Genomic DNA, 6,000 nt, shown 5'->3' with positions numbered 1-6,000 from the left:
TAGATATCTGAAAAGAAATTCCTGTTGGTAGGAAAAGTGCGCAAGAGAAGGGTGCAGCAAAAAACGCATGGAGAGTCATCATGACTTGTGTAAAAAAGATGCTTATCCTTTCTGAGTTGGTACAGTCATTCACATGGTGACACCCATGAGAGCCCTGTTGACCTCACCCTCAAGGCACTAAGAATAATGATGGCAGCTTGAATTTTATACTATCCTACCACCATTATAGTAGTCTAGCTGATTCTGGTTAACCAAGTTTTTCTCTCAAACAAGGCTGAAGAAGTCTTATCGCTTCACATATTTACTACCAACCTACTGCTTATTTTGTGCTTGATTTCCTGAGGGTTTTTTTTTAGTTTATATCACAGAGTTTGATTTTGGGCTCGTTTTTTTGATGCCATCTTGTATTTGTATCATGAGGTTGTCTGAGGTTTACAACAGCACTTCTGTTTCCATGCTTTTGTGCTGCATTAATACTATGTGTCTGCAAAATCTCACTCTTGGTCTCACTTCCTGCCTCCTTGACAATGTTATTTTGTATTTTTTCTTTTATCAGTACAATTAATCTCAATGACTTCTTTTTCCATGATTATTATATACAAAGTTGTTGTGTAGGGCACCCTTTCTTACTCCTCAGATTATTTGTTTTTCCCTTTTAATTTTGTTTGCCTACTTTTTACCTATGTGCATTTGGGTTTTGCATTCATAGGGTACATTTTCACGTTTTCTCTCTTCCTCCTAGTGGATTAACTATTCTAGGTCTGGCTCATCTTAAACCTTGTATTTACATGGGAAATTACTCCTTACCCTTGCACACAACTCCAGCTTTTGGAGGCTTGTTGAGGAATGTTCTTTTAAGTCTTTAAAATTCTCATATTTAGGTACTTTTACATTTGATAATCACAGGAATCGTGATATGTTCAGCAGGATGGTCATCTGTTCCAGACTGAGGAGATACTCTTTCTGGTGGAAACAATCTTAGAAAGTTTTTAGTTCTTCACTTGGGTACTCACCAGCTTAGTGTTGATGCATCTGTTCAGCATGTGCCTGCATGTCTATCTCGGAGAGCAGTGTGGCTGCATTTATTTTGTTTCTCCTTCTGTCTGGCTTCACTACATCCTGTACCTGTTTTCCAGAGTAAGCTAGGGAATGTTCAAATGATGAGCATGGTCATCTGCATACAGGCAGCTATGGTACAGTGTCATGACTATTGTTTTTTCTTTAGCAGAAGGATCCAAAATTCATCCTTAATGACAGGTGCAATTACAACTGACAAGCAATTGAAGATCCTAGTTAGAAAATAAGGCAATTAGGGCACAAGTTCATTTTGACATTGTCAACAAAACAGTCAGTTCAAAACACTACAAGAGGTGAGAATGATGCAAAAAAAGGGACAGTGGCACTCAGACCTGCAGCTCCACAACAGCACTCACTCTGTGGTATTGCCAACATGATGACAGCCAAGGTGATGGGAGATTCACTCTGAATCACATCCATTTACAGGGGTCAGCAGACAGTGTGGGCAAAGAGCACAATGAGCACACTGCTGGATGTTTTTTTCTTGGAGATAACAGCAGCGGAAGACGCTCTGATTAATAAGCTGAAAGCAAACGCAAATCTTATTAATCCTTACTTGGAACCCAGTCCACAAGTTTTCACGTCATTAGAAACAGGGTTAGTATCAGTTAAGGAGTATATCAAGGTCCTTGGTGTGGGACAGGGACAAACCCATGGGGCACTAAAGACAGCCCCTAAGAGTATAAGTAGAAAGAGGCAGATTTGGGAAAGAAGGTAAAATAATCTATGAGAAGTTGGGCCCTTACCCCAAATTGTGGGAACACCCACTAGCACTCCACTGCCAGCAGAGAGGTGAAAACTCTATGGTAAGATATGCACTTTGCACCTTCTTAATAATTGTCCCAGACAGGCGATGACAGCCCAATGCTTCTGAGTAGTAACTCCTCCAGGAGGAGGAGTGCAGGCAAGCAAACGACTCTCCCAACCCTCTAATAAGCTCATTAGCATATGTCTTTGCTAATGATATGTATGGAACCAGTCTACTCCCAGCTGACAGATCTCTGGGTTATTTTACCATTTAAAACAAAGAAACAAACAAAAAAAAACCAAACCCAAAGCTGGAAAATAGCATGCAAAAATAGATTTAAAGAACATGAGAAGTGGAAGGTCAAGAGTTCAACAGTTGGGTAGTGCCAGAACTGGGACAGTTTACATAACCTTGCTGTAGCCTCCCTGAGTGAATGCAGCAGTTAGTCACAGGAACATGGATCATTTTTTTGAGAGGATGCTGGCTCATTTTGTGTCATAATGGCCAAAAGGATTAAAGAGAGAAATAGAGATATTCCTCTCCTCACATTCAGGAGGTGGCACTGTTCAGAAATCCAGCCCCAAAATGGAAACAGTATTACTAACTTTATCCATGAGCTTCTGCAATACAGCATGCCCAGAATATCTTTAATTATTTACAAATACTAATTAAACTTCATGCTGCACAAGTAAGAAGACATTTTTAACCCCATTTTATATGCTGGGGAGAGAAGCACTGTAGTCAAAGTATTCCATTGGATAATCTGAGATATCCTTATGGAATCAGTTATTTCTTAGCACCTGCTGACATTTTAGATCTGAAGATTGCTATGTTAGTTCTGTTACACAGTGTGGCTCGGAGACAGTGACAGACAAGAAACAGTTTACTTCTATTTTTTGGCATTTGGAGATAATTCTTTGGACAGTGTATACTTCTGGGAATCACAAAGCCCTATGTGGGCCTGTTTCTTGAAATATATCTGCAATTTGTCAATGGATCTACTATAGGGTTGGTCTCTGCAAGTAAATTAAGAAAGTGATATTTAGAACAAACTTGTGCTTTTTGTTCCACATTTATCCCAATGTAAGAAGCCAGCCTTTCCAGCATTTCCCTGATGCTCGGCAGAGCACTAATGCTGACAGCAGAAAGATAACAATAGTACATCTTTAACTATATTATCTGTTCTTCATTTCTACAAAATTATGTAATGTAATATACATACTGTCTCCTTTGAAAATATACTATGCCCAGAAGAGAATTGATATATTCCTTGGCTGGATTATAGGTGCACTGTTGTTCCAAGTGTTCTTATCCCACAGGCTCCTCACTGTCATTTAAAAAATATTTTTATTGAAAGTCAATACCTTTTACCAGCTTTCAGAGAGAATTTAAATGTTTATTTGAGTACATAAAATAAGAATAAGAAATTTTTTTCTGACTTTAGCAGTATGTGACTTCTAATAAGTCTGGAAGTTATAAAAATATGGCTTTAATATTTTTATGTTATTTCTGGATTTCCTAAGGTAGTCCCATGTGTGTTTTTTATTTCCATGTCCATGTGTAGCCACAGAGAGTGCAAAGACATGTGGAGCTTATAAACACAGACATTTAACTTCTAGAAAATGCATGATCCCATTAGAAGATGTTATGGTTACAGTTTAATGCCCGAGTTGCTGGTTTGGGAAAACCTTTGCATAGTGTTTGAGGAAACACCTCTTCCAATTTGTGTTTTAGGAATATTCTAAGACAAGAAAAGTAGGTTCATATGTATGTAAACATTTGAGATTTGACCCTCTACAGCAGTAAGGAAAGCCTCTTCTGCTTATTCTTTGAAGACATAAGGTGATGAAGTTTCTCCTGTCTATTTGCTCCCACAGATGATCGACCTATTGCACAAAAGGCAAAGCACTCTTTTCCTATGCCTGCCAATACCCTTTCTTCTGCTTCCATGTATTAGTGTGACTAGTGCTGACGAGCAGGATGAAGAGCTCAGTTCAAACCTTCCCTTCTGCTTCCAGGCTGCTGTTCCCACCTCAAAGATGGTGTTCCCAGGGAGGCAAACCTGCCACCTCAGCACCCCCTGGCAGTAATCACCTGTAAGTCGGCAAGACCCATTTAGCGCTCCCCAGCCGAGGAACCTCCTGAAAATATCGTGGGATGTGCCAGGCAAATACTGTCAGCCTCCTAAAATACTGTAGGCAAGTTCAGATCCCTTTTTTCCCCCACTACTCTGTAATTATTTATAATATGCTATACATGACAGACTACAGCTGGTAAAATACGCACAGCCAAAACCAAAATGAATGGAAGTGTTGCCGAGTTAGCAGTGTAGAAAGCGAGGAAGTGTAAGACAGAAGATAAAATGGTGAAGCAGATTAGTCACCTATCAGACTGTGATTAATGTACTGGTTTGAGTGAAGAATTTGAACACGACATTTGGTTATCCTTATGAAAAGTAATCTCAAGTAAAATGTTTTGATTAAAAAACCCAAAAACCCCAAAACCCAAAGTGTAAAATTTAACACTTTGGGGGTCTTTTAAAATACAAGTTTCTTAGGATCTCACTTTTACAAACTATGGCTCAGAAGAATCCAGCAAACAATTCTGACAGGTTTTTCTGAGAGTCAGCCTAGTTTTACCAACAGTGGCTTGAAACAACCAAGAAATGGAACTCATATCCTGCCCTGTTCTACAAAAGAGCTGCCTTTACATCTCCTTGCTATTACAAAGCTGAGCATGTTTTGTTCTCAAAACATTACCTTTCTGTGCAAACCATGGCTATTATTTATTCAGCATACATTCATGATAGCTGTCACTGATTTCTTGCCCACTGACAACTCCAACAGTCACTCGTGTGTCATTTTGTGACTGCATTCCCAGATGCTAAATTATTATTACAAATAAATCCTAAGCAGGCTCTTAATTTTCATACTGCTGCAAAAAGCCGTGTAGCTCTATAGGAAGATAGGAGCAGGGAACAGGAAGGAAAGGAGAAAATCTCAGCACCACATCATTTAGTACATGTGACTGCAGAACTAAGGTTTTAACAGTATTTTTCATATTTTCCATGCAAATGGTTGATGGAGAAGCCATGGACATTATTTCAAGATTTTAATGAATAAGTGTTTTAAGGTGAGATTGGAGAAACGAGAAAGTAGTTCGGCATGAGGAGGAAGGCCACATAGAGGAAGGAGAGAGAAAACAGTGTTATGGACTTCAGGCTAAGATGCTTAGAAAAGCTGGGAGAGTAAAAGGAGAATATAAAGAACTGGGCCTGTATTATGTGGGTAAATTTAATTATTTCTTCTGTTTCACTGGGAGAATATCTGGCAGATTTTCTGGGTGATTTCTGAAGGTAGATATCAATACAGTCAAGCCATGGTGGTGAGTGCCAAAGGACAAGACTTGTGTGAGGACCTGCTGTGGGCACACATAGGTTTGACTCATGTGGAGGGAACACTCCAGCACATCTCACCTCTGCCACAGGGGCCGCAGGAACTCAGAGCAGCTCTGCTGGCCTTTATGATCCTAAGGAAATTACAGGTACCCTAAAGGGAAACCCAAGGCTTCTTCCTATGCTTCCCATGCAACTACCAGCACTTGATTCCTGACTCCACACCTTGCTCCTCTTCAGCTATACTCGCTCAGAGCATCAGGCTTTCTATGACATGCTGCCAAGCCAGTTTATCTGCACTGGCTTAGAGCAGTTCTGTGGCTGCTGTGTGATCTTGTTTTGGTCTGCTTTCATTGATTAGTTGGTTTTTTTCTGATTTCACTCAAAAAAGAGTGGGAAGTAGTTTTTTGATTGATGGGTTGTTTTTTTTCTTTGTGCAATGCTGGTTTTAATTCACAGCAAGAGCATTCAAAGTTTTGGACAAACACTCTATATTCCTGCTTTTTGATTACAAAATTAAGTGCATTTTTTTCCTATAGCTTTTGTAGCAAGATTATCTGGTTGTTTGATTAATTTCCAAGATATTAAGATCCTCAAGAAACCTCTATTGACTTGTGAAGAGGTAAGATTATGTATAATCCCATAAAAAAAGGCAAACAGGGTTTACGAAAATGCCCCTTTTCCTAAAGCCACATTCTGGTTTTCTGCTGAGAAATCTAGAGTATTAAGACACCATTTGCAGTCCTGACAGTCTCCAAACAGGAACCAGTAGTCAATTCAG

This window comes from Lepidothrix coronata, unplaced genomic scaffold (assembly GCF_001604755.1).
Source record: "Lepidothrix coronata isolate B3197 unplaced genomic scaffold, Lepidothrix_coronata-1.0 Scaffold5, whole genome shotgun sequence".
Lineage (NCBI taxonomy): Eukaryota > Metazoa > Chordata > Aves > Passeriformes > Pipridae > Lepidothrix > Lepidothrix coronata.
Note: the sequence above shows the minus strand (reverse complement) of the source record.